Below are 20,633 nucleotides of genomic sequence, written 5' to 3'. Positions count from 1 at the left end.
TGAAGGCTAGGACTGTAGTACCCAAATATCTGAAGTCCTTTATTGCTGAAATACTCTTTCAGAGTGTTTTTATGCCTTCTCTCTCTACTTTCTGGAATTTTGTCCTTTGTGACCTTTTGCAAAATGCCTTCTTGTCCTACTGTATCAACAAAATGACTAGACCTAGCATCCCAGCAGCTTTCTTATTAACCACTTATTGAGTGGCCCCTCTTCCTCTCCCTGGTTTTGTCAACCTTTAGGCAGTATTTCCCCAGTTAAGCCCATTTATGCTTCTATTTCCTCCCTGATTCTGCGACATCATTCTCCTAGAGAGCTCATTCTCAATTTCTTCACTTGTCCCCTTCTGTGGGACTCTCTTCAGTGTGGCTTAGCCATCCTCTCCATTGAGTGGCCTCATGCATTCCCAGGGCTTCAATGTAAATATCTACATTGAACATTCTCCAATCACTAGCCCCAGCCAGGCCTATCTATGAATTCTGAGCTGACATTACTATGAACTTACTCCCTGTCCCTTAGGCACCTCAAATTCACCTGTAGACTTTGCCTTTAATCCTGCTTCCTCTGTATCCCTTATGGTTAAGAATAGTGTAATTGTTATATTGTGTTCATGTACAAATAGATAACAACAAATCCCATCATCATATACAACTATAATGCACCAATAAAAAATGTTGGAAGAAGAAATAAAGAAAATATGCACATGTGCACGTGCGCGCACACACACCACACATGCAAACACACACGGGTCCCCAGAGAATTCCTTTCCTCTTCCTTGGTGTGAGGAAAGCCCACAAGAGGCACCATTTATAAGGAGCAACCCCCACCAGACACTGAATCCACTTGTCCTTGATCTTGGACTTCTCAACCCTGACAACTGTGAGAAATAATTTTTTTTGTTGTTGTTTAAAAAATTGGAAAAAAAAAGAATGGTGTAAACATTTCCCAAGTTACTTGATGTGCAGATGATTTCATCCCTGACTCTCTCTTGCCCACTGCCCATGTCACCAAGTCTTGCTCGTGCCTCTGAAATGCCCTTCAGATTTCTCTGCTTGCCTCCATTCCACTGATGTGGTACTACACCAATCTCATCATCTTTTCTCTTAGATTACAGTAATAACATTCTAATTGCTTTCTATCTAATGTGTTCTTCACTTGGCTTTAGTTCCTGTTTTAGCTCTAAAACATAAATCTGGTAATGTTTTCCCACTTTGAAAAAAAAATTGTCAACTCCAGTTACCTAAAGAACAAAACATAGAGGCCTTAGCACCACATGAGAGACCCTCCACAGTGTGTTGAGTTTGTATCTTTTCCAGTTCAGGTCCGGTTTCTCCCCACCCCACCCCATATGCTGCAGGGACATAGGCTTCTGCATTTCCTAAGACCACCTTGTGCATGGTTGCGTGTAACTGTTTCATACCTATTCCCATCTGTTTGCTGCAAACCCCATGAAATCTGAGGCTCTGTCTTATTGACTGCTGTACTCATAGGGCCTCACATGTCTGCACAGAGCAGGTGAAAGGGTCCCCTTCCATCCTTTTTTGCCTCAGCTGGTTCCTTTACCTGAGGTGCTCTGACCCTAGTTTCTGGGTCATGAATGTCTACTTGCCCTTCAATCTCTAGTTCAAATATCAATGCTCCATGAAGGCTGACCTAAATACACCTGCCCCAACTCAAGATAAGTGGCTTTCCTTCCTCTGTAGACCTAAAACATTTTCCTCAAAAATGCCAGTTTAGCATTTACCTCCCTGTATGACGATTTTTTGATTAGGTACTTCACTAGAGTTGAACTCTTAGGAAGGAAGAAATTGTGTCTTACTCATGCATAGTTTCAACTCTGAACTTCCTGAGAAATCAGTAGGTTCTCAATAAATACTTGAGCTGGAAGAAAGTGGAGTCAGATGTCTACCCTTGAGGACATGCAGCCAGTTCACAGACAGGAGCCTCTTCTGCAAAGCACCTCTCACCTGTCTCTAACTCACCTTTGAATTGAATCACTTAACTGTGGAGCATCAGAACTACAAATGGAAACTGAAATGCAGCAGTTGAAGGAACTTGTCTAGGCCACACAGTCAGGCTGTGAACCAAGGCTAGGGGAGTTCAGCTGACCCCTTGAGCCCCGTGCCTTTTCCACTTGACTCTGTCTCCAGTTGCAGTCATCTCCCATCAGGAAGACCAAGAGTCAGGTCATAGAGGGAAATCCATGGGTCAAGCAGTAAGGAACACGATTAAGTATGTGTGTGTGCAGGAGTTTTCTTCCTCTTTTCTAATTCTATAACCCCCTGTGTGGCAGCATTAAGATCCTGGCAGTGAACAGATAAGTCTGTGGCCTTGAAAAAAACGTATGAGAAGAAAACTCACTGCTTCTGGCTCTTCCCAAATCATTCACCTTCTAGAAAATGCTCAATGCCTACCCAAGCTTGGCTATGGCATACTCAACCACAGCAGGGTCCTAGGTAAGCCTCGAAATGTCACTGTTGCCAAGAACCCAGATCCCGAGGCAAGATGGGAAATGATGAGCTTGTGTCTCAGTCTCTCTCCATCTCCTTGGGAGACAACAACCTAAGACAGCCACTGGCTGCTGTCTTGCCTCCGTCTCTGTGGCCTAGATAAGGAGCAAAGAATAGCTCAAAGGAATGTCTAGTTTCAGTCATTCTCCAATATCAAATTAAAAAAAAAAAACAGCTTTACCCTCAATAGACACGGTTTTATTGCAATTGCTTGGAATTTGAATAGCTTGCCATAACCATCCCCATAAATTGGACTTCTTTAGATTTATTAAGCTATTTATTGAATGGTGGGTAATAAACATTCAGGATTAAGAGCTCTGCAACTGCTCTGCGCCAGTTACATATAGAGTTGCTAAACTCCCATAAAATAATTATGAATCAGTTACCATGCTGACAAACCATAATTGTCAAAAGTTCAATGCAGACTCAGGGCCTTATTTAAAAGTTTGTTCTCGTTTGCGGCTTCGAGTCTCATCTTCGTCTGCTGGTTCTCCCTTCAACTTTCTCCCCATCCTCTCTGTTCCCTTCTCCTATCTCACCATTTCTTTCATTTATAGTACCCAATGGTAGCGTGTTATGAAGGGGCAGTGATGTGGGGTCAGATACATCTGAGCTCTAGACAGGCCTTTGCCAGCACTGGGACATGGGCCAAAGAACTCTTCTGGGTCATTGTCTCCCTAGTCATGAACGTGGAGGCTGATGTCCAGCATAAGGGACACAGAGGCTTTGATAACTTCTGGGTTCCTTCCCTTCTCCTGCATCCTGAACTTGACTGAGGATGCGTTCTGCAATTCAGCTGACCCATGGCTCTGCCCTAAGGCTCTTACCAAAGAGCTCAGCCTGGCTGTCTAGGCTATCCATGATAGGGCCCAACCCCTTCCAACTATATCACCAACCATATCATATTGTCTGGTGCCGTAGAGTATACAGGATTTTAATTCAAATCAAGTGAAAATATTTTTAAAGGTGGTAAAATATACATAACCTTAAAATTACTATTTTAACCCTCAATTAAGTGTCCATACAGTTCAGTGGACAGGGACAGTCATATGGTTGTGCAATTATGGCCAAAATTCATCCCTGAATCCTTTTCACCAGTAAAACTAAACAAATGCCTATTAAGTATAAACTCCCCTCCCCTTCCTACCACTTGTCAATCACCATTCCACTTTCTGTCATTTTGAGTACCCTAGGTGTCTCAGTAAGTGGAATTGCACAATATTTGCCTTTCTGTGACTTGCTTATTTCAGCTAACATCATGTCTTCAAGTTTCATCCATGTTAGAACATTCTACTATCTATACATCATGTTTTGTTTATCCATTCATCCATAGGTGGACGTTGGAGTTACATCTACCACTGGCTATCATGAACGATGCTGCTATGAACATGTATGTACTCACATCTTTGAATTCCTGCTTTTAATTCTTTTGGGTATACACCCAGAAATGGAATGGCTGGGTCATCTGATAATCCTTTATTTAATGTTGGTGGAAATACCATTCTGTTTTCCATAGTGGAAATTTTTTAACTTTAATTTTAAAGGGTAACATACATGCTTTATGGACGGTGAAAAAATACAGAAAAATGTGTAGAAGAAAATAAGTTACTCATAATACCACCACTCATAGGGCCAGTGTTTTCATTTTGAAATAATTCTGGCTAATCTTCTTTCTTTATATCACATTACATACATGGGTTTACCTGACTGTATTTTTGTTTTTCAAACAGAAGTATTTAGATTGTATTGCCTATATAATCTTGTGGTTTTTTTTTTTACTCCATAGTATACTGTGAACATTTCCAATTTCTGTTAATTTGTGCAAATGTGAATGCTTTGTAATATTCCAATCTATAAATGTACCATTACTTATAGAATACAATGATTAGACTAATAAAAGTTCCTATTAAAATTTATTCTTGTACAATATTATCTTTTATTTATGGAAAAGTTGAGTGAGTTATAAGAATATAAAGTCAACCAAATATCTGTAATTTTTTTTAAATTTGGGTTTTTAGAACTCAATATCCCCTATCTCTTTGATTTGAAAACAAATAAAATGGTCATTTTCATCCTGAGGAAATAGGTAATAAAAATTTAAAAACAAATGGGGAAAAATAACCTACCATCCTGATGTCTATGAAAAAAAAAAAAAAAAGTTTGCTCTGCAAGTCCTAGATGGCTGTTTCTTTTCTTCTCTTGCCTTTCTGACTTGCACCATGTCTTCAAGGTTCATCCATGTTCTTTTTTCCATCCAAGGTTCTTTTTTTTTTTTTTTGCCTGTTATAAAACTGTATGTGCATCTACCTAATGTTAACAAACTAAGTGCATTTGACATGCTTCAGTCTTAATAAAATTAATTGTAATGGTTTCATTTCATTCTCCTGAGAGCTCATCTTATGCTTTACCTACCTTCAGACACTATTTGATTTGGGAAAATTAATTTCTTACCCATTATCCATGGACCTTCAGACTTTCTAAAAAGTGCTCCCCTTTCCTTCCCTGACAAACCACTTTCTTCTAGAATCACGATTTTTATGTTTTTTGTTTTGTTTTGGTTTTTTTACTCCTCGTGGAAGCTTCCCCTGACTGATCCCACTTGACCTATCTCATCTAAACTCTTTCCAATCCGGTTATTATATGTCAATATGCATTCAATCAGAGAAATTATATGCAGAGAGAAACAAATTCCAGGATAAATTTTATAAATAATTCTGAGTCTACGTCCCTGAAATGCAACCTCCTTTAATTTAAATTAGTGTTCTCCAAAACCAAGTTCTCATTGATGGACTCTGTTTCAGAGATTATTCATATAGACAACCCTCCAAACACCCAGTATCAACACACACACACACACACAAAAAAAAAAAAAAATAGTAAAAAAACACTTGGAAGGGGACAGCACTGCATGTTAACCAGGGTTGTATCTTATTATCTGCATATTATTATCCCTAGGACCCAACTAGATTAAGAAACATTTTAAAAGAAGTTTCAGAAATGGAACATTGCCCACTGGGAAATCTGAACATTATATCTCCATTGTAACGTAATGGACCAGTTTGCAGGCTGCATCCAAATTAAGTCTATCTTACAAAATCTTTTCAAATAAAATAGTTTTCTTCCAAAGAGTTTACCTGAATAGCTCACAGGTCTTTGGGGTCATCTGTTTAGACTCAGTCCTCAAAAATAAAAAATACATCAATAAAAAACTTTGACATCAAATCTTCATTCTCACCTAAGATTTTGAAACCAAGAGAAAGTACCCTCTGTCCCATAGTCCATATTCAATTTTATCTCAGGAACAATAAGGAAAAACATCAGCTTTAAATGCTGCCAGTCCTTGAAGGGTAAAGATTCAAGTGTTTGAGGGCCCCCTGCAATCGATCTAGTGATCCCAGTTAAGAGCATTAATCTAAATGGAGGTAAATCAAGGATTCTCAGGAATAGGAAGGACTTGCTTTTAAGATGCAGGCTATTTGCATTCTAAGGTTACTCCTGCAATAGACTTGCAATTCACATTAGATAGTGAATTCTTCAGAACAAGTTTTATTTATTTATAGTTGTTTATATGGTTTTGTAACTTGGAAAAAATAAAATGTCGTACTTAGTAAAAATCGATGGAGGAGAGAAAGGACAGGGTGGAGAACAGAGGTTCCCGGTTTCAGTTTGGGATGACATGTACCAGATGGTGACTTGCCCTAGGCAGCAAAAGCTCTGCTGAGGGTTCTGAACTCTGAAGACCAGAGGTTGAACTACTGGACCCTGGAGTCCAGACGTTTCTGAGCTTTAACTCTTGATTTCCTTCGGATTTCTCTTAGGCACTTCAAGAGCTGCACATCTAGGATAGGAGACAAGCAAGGAGAAAACAACTTATTTGGAAGCCCAAATACCTAAAGATTTAAAAATTCAAACAGAGCGGCTATGTTTTTATTATTGTGGTCACATATATGTAACACGAACTTTACTGCTCTAGGTATCTCATTTAAGTGGAATTGTACAGTATTTGTTCTTTTTGTGACTGACCTATTTCACTCAGCATGATCCAAAGTTCACCCATGTTGTAGCAACGGTCAGAATCTCCTTTCTGAGGCTGAGTAATATTCCATCTTATTGATAGACTACATTTTGTTTACCTATTCCCCCATCAATGGACACCAGAATTGCTTCCAGCTTTTGCATATTGTGAATAATACTGCTATTAATATAGGCTCAATATCTATTTGAGTCTCTGCTTTTAATTTTTTTGGGCATATACCCAGAAGTGAAATTGCTAGGTTGTATGGTATTTCTATCATTACTCTTTTGAGGAACTGCCATAGAGTTTCCCAAACTGGCTGTACCATCTTTCATGGGTAACCAGTGCACAAATGTTCCAATTCCTCCAGATCCCCACAACACTTGTTATTTTCTGGTGTGTGTGTGTGTGTGTGTGTGTGTGTGTGTGTGTGTGTGAGAGAGAGAGAGAGAGAGAGAGAAAGAGAGAGTGAGGTTCAGATATCAGTTATCTTAATGAGAGTGAGGTGGTATCTCATTGTAATTTTGGTTGCATTTCTCTAATGACTCATGACATTGAGTACCTTGTGCTTATTGCCCATCTGATCTGTATACCTTCTTTGAAGGAAAGTATATTCAAGGGCTGGGGTTGTGGCTCAGTGGTAAAGCACTTGCCTAGCATATGTGAGGCATTGGGTTTCATTCTCAGCACCTCATATAAATAAGTAAAATAAAGGTCCATTGACAACAAATATATATATATATTTAGAGAGAGAGAGAGGAGAGCGAGAGAGAAAGAGAAGTATATTCAAGTTTTTTGCTCATTTTTAACGGATCAACTCATTTTTGAAAATTGCTATTTTTGATTTACTTGGATTCCAATTCAAATTTGAAGAAACTATTCGTCTGATTGAAAGAAGAACATCTGCCATTTTACATGCCAGGGCCCTCCAGCTGAGCTCAAAAGTGAGTAATTGAGAGTTCTACACAGTTTTCTTTCCACATGTGCCTCCTCATGGAGATAAACCCCGAGTGCCACATTTCTTTTTCAATCGTCAAAGTTAATTTTTTTCCACCGTGGTGATATAAAACTGTGCTAGCTAAATCACTGTGCTTGGCAATATGTCGACAGATTACGATTTCAGACCACTTTTCTGGAGACATAGTGTCTGCTGGCAAGGCAGTCTCTATTCCAGGGTCCCTTCGCTGTTGTGTGGGCTACAGATGCAACAGGAGGCTCAGGAAGGAAAGGAGAAAAAGCAGAGATGGCCTGGAGCCCTCTTGCTGAGACCCGACGGGACCAGATAGTGTCTGACAGCAGGACACCTCTAACCTCCAATTCTCACTAATAAAAAGAACTGAAGACATGAACTGAAGGGATTCAAGAAAAAAACAACTGAAATGGGGAGAGGAACTATATTCCTTGCACTACACCTGCTTTCCTGAAGCTTCTCTCCTGTCTCTCACGCTGCCCTATCCTGTCACTGAGTTCAGCTGATCCAGATTGATTCTGTAGGTAATGGCAGTTGGGAGCTTTTTCAAATCTCTGAATGACACCTGTCTTTGAAATTCAAAAAGGAACAGAAAAAAAGATTCAATCTTGATTTTATGTCACAGCCCTGGCCTGAGTTCTCTCCTGGTCGAGAAACAGCCTCTTTCTGTGGAGCCAGGACAGCCTGGCTCTGTCCAAGTTGTCCCAAACGATCATGTTTGCTTCCTCAGGTCCTTGGGTAGCAACCAGCTTTTCAACTATGTTCCTAATGATCTAATTCATCTATGAATTTTCCAATCTCATTTATTAACCATCATGAAGTACAAGGTTGTCAGAGATCACTGAATTCATAGATTTGCTTCCTCCAATAGAGCCAATGTTATCAATTCTCCCTCTGACAAATCTTTTATATGAATTTCAGAGGGTGACTGTAAGAAGGTACCACAAACTGAGTGACTTAAACAACATAAGATCATTGTCTCACACTGATGGAGCTTAGCAGTCTGAGATCTAAGCATTGGCAGGGCCATGCTCCCTCTGAAGGTTGTAGGGAAGGACATTCTAGGCTTCTCTCCTAGCTTCTGGTAAGAAGTTTGCAGCAACTTTAACTTCAGTCTTCACGTGACATTTGCCTGTGTGCAAGCTTGTATCTGTGTGTAAAATGGTGACCCCAAAGCCACTGATGTACTGGATTATCCTGATGACCTCACTTTAACTTGGTTAGCTCTTTAAAGACCCTTACTCCAAATAAGTTCACCTGTGGAGGTACTAGGGGTTGGGGCTCCCACATACCTGATTTTGGTGGAGGAGGAGAAGGGTGCACAGTTCAACCCATAATATCTACCAAAATCTTGGAGTTGCAGAATCTCCCATCTGGATTCACCCAGGTCAAATCCTGGCTTATTATTAGCCTCTCTGGACTTCAGCTCTAATCCTGTAAAATGAAGGAGTAGGACAAGATCATGTGAAGACTGTCTTCTATCTCTAAAATCTCTCAAGTTTAAAATTGCTCTTCTCGGGCTGGGGATGTGGCTCAAGCGGTAGCACGCTTGCCTGGCATGCGTGCGGCCCGGGTTCGATCCTCAGCACCACATACAAACAAAGATGTTGTGTCTGCCGAAAAACTAAAAATAAATAAATAAATATTTTTTAAAAAATTGCTCTTCTCTTTCATCAAAACTTCCTGTCTCTTTACTAAAGAAAGATTCTCTCAGTAATGGATAAAACATTTGAAAAACACTTGAACCCAGTGACATGGAGCATGTCCCCAAAGGGCCCAAGACAAGGTTCATGGAACTGAAGGGGCAGGTAATCACCACAGGAGGTCTGATCTGAAGACAGAGAGGACTCATCAGTACCCAACAAACCCTCTCCATCACCACGATGAGTCTCTGGGCGCCCCTCTGAGCTATTGACCGCCCCCAACTCCTAAGACACGGCAGGCCAGCCTCCTCAGTCCTTCAACCTCAGCCCTGGCACCTGAGTGCAGTCTCCCCTCTTTATCTCACCAGGAAATCTGCTCAGGCAGAAAAAGCAAATGTCCCTGATGATAAAATTATCCTGAAATCCACCCCACTCAGCGGGCAGCCTTCAACTGACAATGCAGCTCTTGGAAAACACTGGCAATGGTGATTAGCACAAGGGTGTGTTTTGCTTACATCTGCACACACAAGCATTTTAAGTGGGGTGGACATCCAGCTTCACATCCCCCAACCCTGAAGGCCACTGCCATCTGCAGGAGAAACTGGCAGGAGGAAGTGGCATGTGTTCCTCCCTGATGGGAGCACATATATATATATATATATATATATATATATATATATATATATATATATTTAACCCTACTCCCTACTCATTGTGGAAAAATGAGTACCATAGAAATGGGTAAAGAAGGCATGAAAAAAAATCAGCTATTCTCATACTACACAGAGGCAATTATTGTGACATCTTGGCATTTTTTGCTTCCAGAATTTTTATAAACCATTATATAACATAGTTGAGATCATATTGAGTATATTATTTTGAGAACCCAATTTTTTTTTTGGCACTTGATATGCTCACAGCATTTTGCCAAGGCTGGTTGTTAATCAACCTCCTAATTGATATTATATATGAGAGACTGAAAACCTGTTGTTGGCCTCCATATTGACTTTGGGATTTATTCAGGCCGGGGAGGGTGGTGGGTGGGTGGTAGGGAGGTCTTGTTTGCCATTACATCATTTTCCTCAAATTGCAAGTCTTCCTGCCACCTAAAGGGAAATTGGTCTGGGCACTTCTTTGTAGTTCAGCAACAGAAATAGAAATCTGGCTGGGCATGGTGGCGCACATCTGTAATCCCAGAGACTTGGGAGGCTGAGGCAGGAAGGAGGATGGAAAGTTCAAGGCCAGGCTTGGCAACTTAGCAAGACCCTCAGCAACTTAGTCTCAAAATAAAATGAAAAAAGGACTGGTGATATAGCTCAGTGATAGAGTGCCCTGGGTTCAATTTTTACTTTCTTCCAGGGAGAAAGTAGAAACCTGAGAAGAAACCTTAGAATCTTGTCCAAGAACAAACATGCACAACATTCTCTTGGCTTCTTGGCCACCAGGACAAGTGGCAGGAATTGAAGATAAGTGGCTTAGGCCTATCCAAGTATCCTGCAGGATCAGACAGGGAGAGAGTGCCCCAGGGCAACAAAGCCCATCTGGGGTCACCCCAGTGCCTGAGATGCTCCCCACACCATTTAATCCTCAGAGACTCTGCAAGGTACCCATTCATGACCCTATTTTAAGGATAACTTAACCTTAGAGATTTTAGGTGAATTGTCTAAGATGTTCAATTCAGGAATTAACCAAGCTAGGATTTCAATCCAAATCCAAAAGTTTTTTCCACTGTACCCAAATTGCCTCTCAAGGTCACCAAGAAGCCTCCCTTCCTCAGGGCAGCTAATTAGACATTCATTTATACTGGCAACTTGTCTCAAAGAATAAAGAGACCAGGACCTGGGTGGTGTGGTGGATGATGGGGTGTGACAGGTACATCCCTGTTCAGGACTGAGGAGTGTTGACAACTGATGGCTTCCCATGACGTCCCTCTGCAGACATCGCCCTTGATTACCCTTCACTGAAGAGAACTTCCTTATCTAAGGTCAAGCCCCCTCCCCAAGGCAGTCAGCCTGAGTTACCAGTCCAGGTGGGGGATTTAGCAGCCCTTCCCTCTGGCCTCAGAATGGGATGATTAAGGACCCTTCCAGACCTTAGAGCTGCAATGGCCTCAGTCACTGCTTCTACCCAGTCCCTCACTCTGTCCTGTCTGCCTTCCTTCCTGCACAGGAGCTGATCCCAACAAAGCTTCCCAGTAAATCCTCTGCATGTGAACCTCCTGCTCAGCGTTTGTTTCTAGGGACTTGACTAAGACCATGAGACCACGAGGCATCTACATGCAAAACTAGGGGCCATAGAAATGGACCCTGTAATGGACATCTTCCCCAGGACCCACAGCTCCAGGGAAGCGGGGAGAAGAGAGATCATGAGGCTTTGAGGAAGAGCAGACCTCCATGGGGTGGCTGAGTGCTTTGGGGCAGCTAGAGGATGTGGTTCTGTAACAGTGGTCCACTTTACCTTTTTAATATAGCCCTCCTTGCTCTGAGGCTTATTTTTAAAAGGACATATTCCTTCCTCTCCCCTCTCCCCCTCCCTAACAATGTTATCTTTTCTTCCCCTAGTTAATTGTCCTTGAACACATCCACCACAGGAAGGAGACATCTGCCAGAGGATCTAAGAAGAGAATTTGGACACACTTGTGGGGACACCTGGGGCCCCCAGTCAGGGCACACCTGGAATGGAGCCTTTGAGAAGCTCCTTTAAAAGCCCTCTCTCCTCCCTGATGGGCAGAATCACAGTCTCTGGGACAGGAGTCCCCTGGGTTTATCCTTTGCTGGCAAAGCAAAAAAACTTCTTTTTCCTTTTTCTCAAAACCGTGTTCTCATTATTAAACTGGCACGAATTGGCATCAGGGACAAGGACCAAGCTTTTGGTAACAAAATTAGCACCCAGATGGGACCTGAGAGCAGCTCCACTCGGCTTTCTTGGGCAGGCTGGGCACTGCAAGCAACCACACTTCCACGCTCAGGATGTAAGGCCAACTTCTTGAGAGCTGACTGCTGGAAAGTCAGGAGATGGCCGAGTGTGCCTTGGGTTGAACCAGAGGAGCTATTCCTGTGAGTAAAAGGAGGGACTGAGGAGTGTAGCAGCAGCTGCAGAAGCCCCTTTTGCTTAAGGGAACTCCCGCCTTCCTTCCCTGAACTATGTGGATTGCTCCATCTTGATCTACTTTGAGAAAAAGGAAACTGAATGCAGTAAAATCGGGACACCTTGGTCTTTCTGTAAGCTCCCCTGCAGTGTGCACACCAAGACCCTTGATTCCACATGTCTGATTCCCCTTTTGGGATATCTGTGGTATCTGTGGTGTAGAAGTCATGGTTAAGTGGGAGTTGGGAGCTTCAGGGGACTTTCCCCTATCTGGTCTGTTTTAAAGGTTACCATCTGTTGGACATGGTTGGGGATTCTCTCAGTTTGTCTTTATGATTTTTGTTTGTATCTGTTTCTGGCCCTTTAAGACAGGGGCAATAATGTGTTGATTCTATAGGTTGTTTTCTTGGGAAAGATCTTGGCCCAATGGGTCACTTATAGATATAAACCTATCTAAGAAAAAGAGGATGTTTTACTGTAACAACCTGGTCTTTGAATGGTTTTCTGAATTATTGTACAATCTTGCCGTTGGAAGTTGGTCTGTCAGAAATAAAATAAGTGAAAGATTCTGTATGTACAGATATGTATGCAATTACATAATAAGGAATCTAAACAGTCAAAAACCAAGTTGGATGCAAAAAGATACTGCCTCTAATGTGTGAGTATAGCAGGACACAAAAAGAAGATCTAAAAAAATTTTATTAATTTTTTTTATTCCTTTCAACCCGGTGCTGACAGTCTAAGCACTGCTTCTCATCTTGGCCCCAGGCAGCTGCAATTCATCCTGCTGTGGGTCAGGGACACCAGTCCTGGGATAAGGGGGGAAAATCCCAGGGAAACTGCCTGGTCTATAGAGAAATGGGTAAAGAGGACCTGGCCTCTACCCTGCTTTCCAGCCGCTCTTTGCCCATGGGAATAAAATCAGAGTTTGAGAACAAGGCTCAGTTTGCCACTTCTGCAGATAAATGAAATCTATGTGGGCTGCAGGCCTCACTGATTTCTTTCTGGGTTCTTGTCTCATGGATTCAAGCAATGAAATCCACCAAAGGTGGAAGAGGACAAAAATAAAAGAAATAAAATTAGTTCTAAATGAGAGACAAAAATAGACGGAACTCCCCATGATGTGAGGGGGAAACCAGCAGAAAGCTTTTCCACTTGAGTACACTAGTCTGGAGACGTAATTCCTCTTGGTAAAGGCATTGGTCAGAGTCCATGCTGAACAGACCCAATAGTGTTGGGGGTGATCGTTGGAATCTATGCTGTACAGATGTTGGGAAGGCACCTAGGCTAGTGACTTGACCTATGACTTTATATTTAACTGTGTGCTTTTATTAATCTTAAGTCTCTGTTTTTTGTAACCTCCATTTGGATCCACCCCCACTTCCATTCTCCCTGCCCCTCTGAGACAAAGCAGTGAACTGGAAGCTTCACCTCACAGGGTTGCCTTTACATTGGAACCAAGCCTTATCTGGGGCCATTTCACTCCTTGTCTGATGATTAACTAGCCTATCTTAATAGAGGAGGAAGATGAAAGCTGCCAGTCACAAGGACCGGGGCAATGGGTTCCAGGACTATTAAATTATAACCCTGGGACAAAATAGTTTCCCCCTTTAAGATCTGACAGGAAGCCCCAATTGGCCAGGGGACACTTCCGGGTGCAGCCCTTCCTGTTGCCCACAGCATTACAATACAAGGGCCTACCCAAGTCCCCATATATGCAAGTGTCTGTATCTTGGCCCTGCTGATTTCTGCAGAGAGAGATAATCTCTGTATGGTCAATGTGACCTTCACTGGACAGAGTGCCCTAGACATAAAGATATATAAAGAGAGTCTCTGGGTACAACTGACAGTGAGGAACTCACTTAAAGTTGATGGCATTATGATGATGATAAAGGAGACTGGTCAAATAACAATGCCCTGTGCTCAAACCCCTTGAGTGCAAACTAGAAGGAAAAAAGATTAAGGCACAAGTTTTTAAATATGCCAGACTGCTGCTTCCCTCTCCTGGGACAAAATTGGTTGTGTAAATTAAATGTACAGATAACATTCTCACCCTAAAAGCAACAACTTCATTTGCAAGTGCCTTCCAGGGGAAGACGGAGGTCTCCTAGGAGTGAGTAAGAACTTTTAGGCCAAAGGGACCCTGAGTAAGGTGACCAATGTCATCCTAACCAAGATTTGTTTTAGGAGGAAATAACTTGTCCCAGGTGGGGGAAATAGCCCCTTAAGAAAGAGGCATTAATGGGGATTAATTCTCTTCTGGATGGTTGTTTAAAATGTGAATTGAGTCAGCTTTGCCAGATATCTTATTCTGCCTGTTGTGTTTGTTAAAAAAAAAAAAAAAAAAAAAAACTCACACGAATGAGTCTCAATTTGTGCAAGACTTGAGAGCTAAAAAATATTTATGAAAGGGTGATGTCCATTACTTTTAGGATTTTTCTTTGTCAGAGAAACAGATGAACTAAAAATGTTGGCCCAGCTTGATTTTCAAGAATACCCTAAATGTATGTGACTAGAGATACGTATACATCTAAAATTTATAATGTTTGTCTGAGTTTTATCTAAATGTTCTTTGAAAGTTTATAAAATGAAAGTTCATATAGATTTAACCAATAAGTGCTATCATTATCAAATTGGCATGAGGTGGCATCGGGGACAAGGACTGAGCGTTCAGTAACAGTTCCAGCCCAGAGCTCCTGGTGAAAGCACATGAAAGAGAATACAAAAAGAAAAAGAAAATGGAGGCCGACCTCACGGACCAGCGATACTTCACTGAAGGGGCACAAGAGCCAGGTCATGGGAGGAGTTACTTTTGGTGGTGGGATCATTTATAGCGCAGAGTGGGGCCGGGCATGTAGGGCAACAGTAAGGGAAGTTCCTTGGGGTTTATTTTCCATATCCTTCACCTGGTGTCCCTAACCACCAAGGACAAAAGAGAAGGGACCCAGGAGACAAAAAAAAAAAAAAAAGACACTAAAGGCAGTGGTTCTCAGACTGAGCTGCACATTAGAATCAGCCCATAATGCCTGGAGTAGCCTCACTCTAGCCTCAAGATTCTAGTTACTGCTCAGGGGCAGACCCTGGCAAAAGCATTAAAAAAAAAACTTTCTAGGTAACTGTAATGTACAGTCAGTATTAGGAGTCCTTTACCTGCACAGATGAGCAGTCCAGAAAGCGAATATTGTCTCTTAAAATCTACTCCACAAGTTTGCTCTGACCCCTGGTGGTCAGACCCTGAATACCACAGAAGATCTCTTCCTGGGTGCAAGGGCCAGCACTACAGAAGGGAGCCCTCTCTCCTGACCTGTGCATGTGATGATCTGTACAGTGAACCAGCCACAACCAGGGTGAGTCCAGGTATCCCCTGGGATGCTTATTAAACCTGTGGAGTCCCTGGCTCCAACCCCAAATTACTAAGTCAGAATCTCTAGGATGAGGCCTGGGAATGCACATTGTTTCACAAATTCCCCAGGTGAATCCCCCGCATCTGTGTTTGAGAACTGCTTCTGAGAGCTCTCTGCAGGGCACCTTTCTCCTAGGCAACCCCTCCACTCCAAGGAGTCCTCCAAAGAGCCCTCTTGCTCTTGTGTCCTTTGACAGCACACTAGCTTTCTATAGTGGGCAGTACAGGTTCCTGGATGGACCAATCAGCTTGTCAATGAGGATCTGAGAATCAGCAAATTCCTTCTAGTTGTTTTTTTCCCCCTTTTCGTAGGTATGATAAACATTGCTTGTGAATTGTCCCAAATATATATTTTTTTCCTGGTCATTGTACAACTGAATTGAAAGTTTTGTATAATAAAAGGTTAACATAATGAGCTGAAAAAGAAATGAATAAAGCTTGATTGTTCTTTTCAGGGGCAGCGTTTGCAGTTGAGCACACTGTACTTATCTTCCTGTTTGGTTCATTGTCTAATGATTGTCCTCTCAAGATGTAAGTACGGCCCTAATGCTGATAAAAATAGATATTAATAGACTTGCACACACCTCCCCAGAGGCACTGGCTTATAAGGAGGCACAAATATTCCTCTGACCACTTGAGCTGGCTTTGTGTAATCACAGCGGGCGCACCCCAGCTAGCTTGCAGCCCATCCACCTGAGGCCTGTCCCGATATGGCTCTTATGCGGTGATCCTTGGCAGTCTTAAACTTCCTCAATTAATCCCTCAGTGAAGGCTCCAGTATCCATATTCATGAAATTGTTTTGATTGTCTTTCATAGATAATGCATCCGTGGGCGGCAGACCTTCTGCTGAGTCAGGCCTCAGGGTTCCCCCTTCATCTTCTCCAAAGGCCTCTTATCTTCTGAGGATTCACCCCCAAGACTGGCTATAGATGGAGACGGTCTCAACAGGACAGCCCTTTCTTTCTGTTCCTCCAAATGAGCACAGGCATCCCTTTTTGTCAGTTTTCTTGCTCATCGTCTTGGGGAACAGAGAGAAGTACCCAGGAGTGCTTGGGGAGCAGCAGCACTAGCCCACACTGGATCTCTAAGATTATTTCATTAGGGTACCCGGGGGCTCTCCTATTGGGACTGAGAGCATCTTTTCAGGTGTCTGACTCACAAAAGAAACTATCATGCCACAGCCTCTTGTGGAGATTGAGCTGGCACTGCCACCAGGCCTTACTTGTCCATCCTGTGTCCTTGGCCTCCTGCCTCTTCTTGCCCAAAGTCCACTCATCCCCATAAGTCACTTTGACTTCAACAGGCAATTGAAACATCTCCCCACCCGTGTGCCCAAGTCCTTCCTTCGTCTTCAAGCTATTCTGCAGCAACTCTGAACACCACTGATCTGTGCCTGTCCCACCCTACCCATTCAATGCCTTTTGGGAGAAGGTAGGGCTTTTCATGAGGTTGCCAAGTTAGCTAGAGGATGATAGCTGGAGTACAGCTTCCTCCAAGCTCCACCTACCCACATTCCATCTTGACTTAAGCCCTCTGACTCAGATTCCTGAGAAAAAGTTTATTAGGGGATATGGTTGAAGAAGGAAGTAGTAAGAACAATCTCAAATCCGTCTGTTCAATCAATATGCACTGGGTGTGTCCCCCAAAGTCCATGTGTTGGAGACTTAATCCCCAATGCAATATGTTGGGAGGTGGGGCCTGAGAAGTGGGTCTATGTTATTATTGAGGGTGGGTTCCTTATTGTGAGAGTGGATTTGTTTTTAAAGAGAATTTGGCCCTCTTTCTCTCTCACTGTTGCACTCTCTGATCCTCTGTCTTCCATCATGGAATGATGCAGTCAGAGGGTCCTCACCTTACACTGGCACCTTAATATTGGACTTCCCAGGCACCAGAACCAGGAGCTAATAAACTTCTATTGTTACCTGGTCTGTAGACATCCTGTTATAGTAACACAAAACAATGATGCCTATGCCCCCCTTTGACCCCAGGCAGAGTTTCAATTCCAAGGACAGGATATGGTTCTGGTCCAGGTGTCTTCTGAGGCTGCAAGGACAGAGAGTGGCCACCCTTGGACTGTGATTTCATGGATCTGGTGTTCACCAAAGGAGCATAACCTGAGGGGTGCTGAAGTATGGGAGGAGACAGAGCAAGCTCCATGATTGACACATACTCCCTCCAGGGCACAAGAAGGACCTGTACTGCTCCAGTCCCCTCCACCACGGCCACCACACCAAAAGGAGGGAGAGGCTCCTTTCCTTCCAGTCCACCTGTTACTAAGGTTTCCCCATCAGTGGCAGAGCGCATTTCTCTCTGGATGGATTCTTCTGTCTTTATAGGTACGGCAACGCATGGCAGCAGCCACATTTTGCTAGTCGCTTGGTTTCTTCAGGCCATATTTACAGCATACTTTTCCCACCCTGGACTTTCTCTTGGTCACTGTTGGGACCTACTTCACTGTCCTGGGTTGTCTCCTTTACCCTGCCCATTAATGTTCTTGGTTCCTACCTCAGGAGACCCAGCCTCCCTCCTAACCCAGTTCCCCTACCCCTCCACCAGCCGGATGTTAAGTCACATTTACTAAAGAATACCCATCATTTCCCAAATAGTTATTATGTACCAGAATTGGTATTAAATAATCTTCTTGCTGTTGGATTTTTCATTCTTATGACACCTGATAAATTAAATTCTATTATCATCACCCTTTTGGTGTTGAGAAAGCAGACTTAGAGTTAAGCAGCTTGTTCAGGATTCTGCAATAAGAAAGTGGTAAGGCCAGGACAGTCTGATTTGAAAACTTGAGTGTCGCTAATGTACTTTTGAAGATAATTTTAGATATTTTTTCACATATTTCTTCAATCTAAAAGTAAGACAAGACCTATCCATCATAGAGGCCATGAGAATCTGCAGTGCGCATCCTTCTGGAGGTCAACCGCCTCATCCCTGCCCCTCTAGCAATGTTCTCATGGGCCTTTCCTGTCAGTTCCAAATTCTAGTTTAAGGACTCCTTCTAACTTATAGTTCATTTGTCTAGGTAAAATAATTATTGTAGCCCAAGATAAATGAATGGTCTTCCTCTTCAACACTCAAGTAATCCACTTGATTTATGTAGTGCACTAAATGCCACACAGATTTATTGAGCACCTACCTTGGGCCATGTATCTGCTAGGAGTTTGGGACATAGAGGAGACATTATCCTTGCCATGTAAGTAGCTCATAGTATATAATGGCCTAACTGAGTGAATAAGACATTGTACAGAAAGAGGAAGAAGCTGTAAGATTCACAGAAGAGAATTTCATAGAGGATAGAAACCTAGGCTCTGAACTCAGATTGAACTGAGTTCAAATCCAAGTTGACCACTTCCATCTATGTGATCTTGGGTAAGTTATTTAACCTTTCAAAGGCACACTCCTTGGTGTGTAAAGTGGAGTCAATGACACCTCTCTTATAGGGTTATAAGGATTAAATTAAAGTATATGTCATATAAAAAGGGCCTTCCTATAGTATTCCGTAAAGGTGTCATAGTAGGGGCAACTGTTGGTATTTATTAAACACTGGCCCCTAGTAGGTAGTGAGAATAATAGCAGTGATATTTGAATTGGGACTTGAAAGCTGACTGGAGTTTGACTGGTCACAAGAGAGGTGATGAGAAATTCTAGATAAAGGAGGAACATAAATGAAGTCATGGGAACATGGGAGTATATGATGTGTCCAAGGACTACTAATTAGCCCTGTGCCTGGGTCTGGGCACATGGCATGGGGGAAAACGCCACCTGAAGAAGAGGTGCTGGCTAGATGAATGAGATCACAGAGATCCTTTGAGGGTTTGCAGTTCACTTCTTTACTCTCTAGTACTCCATCTTTCCACCCTAGGTAAGTGGCACCATTTTGTAAAGTAAAAATATTATAAAGGAGATAGAAAGGCCTTTCTACACTGCTGGAAGAGGTGGCGGGTACAGTCCTTTGGAAAAGTATTTTAGCAATAAAAATTGAAGACCTTTCCAGGGTTCGTAGCTCTTCATCTGATAATTTTAGGAATTTAGGAAATGAATCATCACTTTTTGAAAAGATTCCCATGCAAGGATTTGTAACTTTGGCAAGGCCAAAAGTTAGAAATGATATAATGTCCAAACATGCAGGATAGGTTAACCTTCCCAAACTCAGGTTTGGAAGCTCACCCTGCAGAAAAACCAATGCCTGAGAGATCAGTGTTGGGGAGGAAGAAAGGGAAAGGAAAGGGGGTATGAGAAGAGAGACAGAAACAGGGCAATCTGTGGAGAGTAAGTTTAAGTTAGAAACACCTCCCTTCAGAGGCATACAATTGCAAGAGTGGTTTGCACAGGAAGAGGGCCCCAGCAGGGACTTGGGGAGAAGAACTGGGGCTGGGGACAACGTAACTAGGTGCAGCACGAGCCCAGTGCATTGTGCAAGGCAGTTCAGGGTGCCCTAGTGGGACACATGCTCTGTGGACACCCAGAAGACACCCCCAGGCTGCCCAGAAATATTGGGGGTGGTGAGACTTTGTAGGGAAGAGGCTCAAAGCCAGTAGGGTAGGGCACAAACTCTGGGTCAGCCTCTCTCACATGCAGCTGTAAGCTCCAGTGACTGAAATGGTTAAGTTTTTTTGTTTTTGTTTTTGTTTGTTTTTTAATGGGTGGGTTTAGAAAAACAGTAATTATTAAGTAACCACCACCCTGGGTTCCTTCTGTCCCTTGTGCCTGTACCCTTCCTGCCTCTCCACCTTCACATACACTCCACGGTCTTATCCTACATAGGAATGGAAACTCCAGCTTTTGTTGGGATCCTGTCCCCCAGGGCACAAATTGGGGAGGAAGGGACCTGTGCCTGACTTGGATGGTTCATATTCATCTAGTCCACAGTCCACAGCTTAGCAAACACAGGCTGGGTGAGTTTGGGGTCTCATCCTTCTTAGGAATAACAAAATCATCTCACTTTGTTGACTTTGCCATTTCCGCTCCCTGAGGAATGTAACAACACATGAAATCTCA

Source organism: Marmota flaviventris, chromosome 14, assembly GCF_047511675.1.
Source record: "Marmota flaviventris isolate mMarFla1 chromosome 14, mMarFla1.hap1, whole genome shotgun sequence".
Classification (NCBI taxonomy): Eukaryota; Metazoa; Chordata; class Mammalia; order Rodentia; family Sciuridae; genus Marmota; species Marmota flaviventris.
This window is presented reverse-complemented; position numbering follows the sequence as displayed.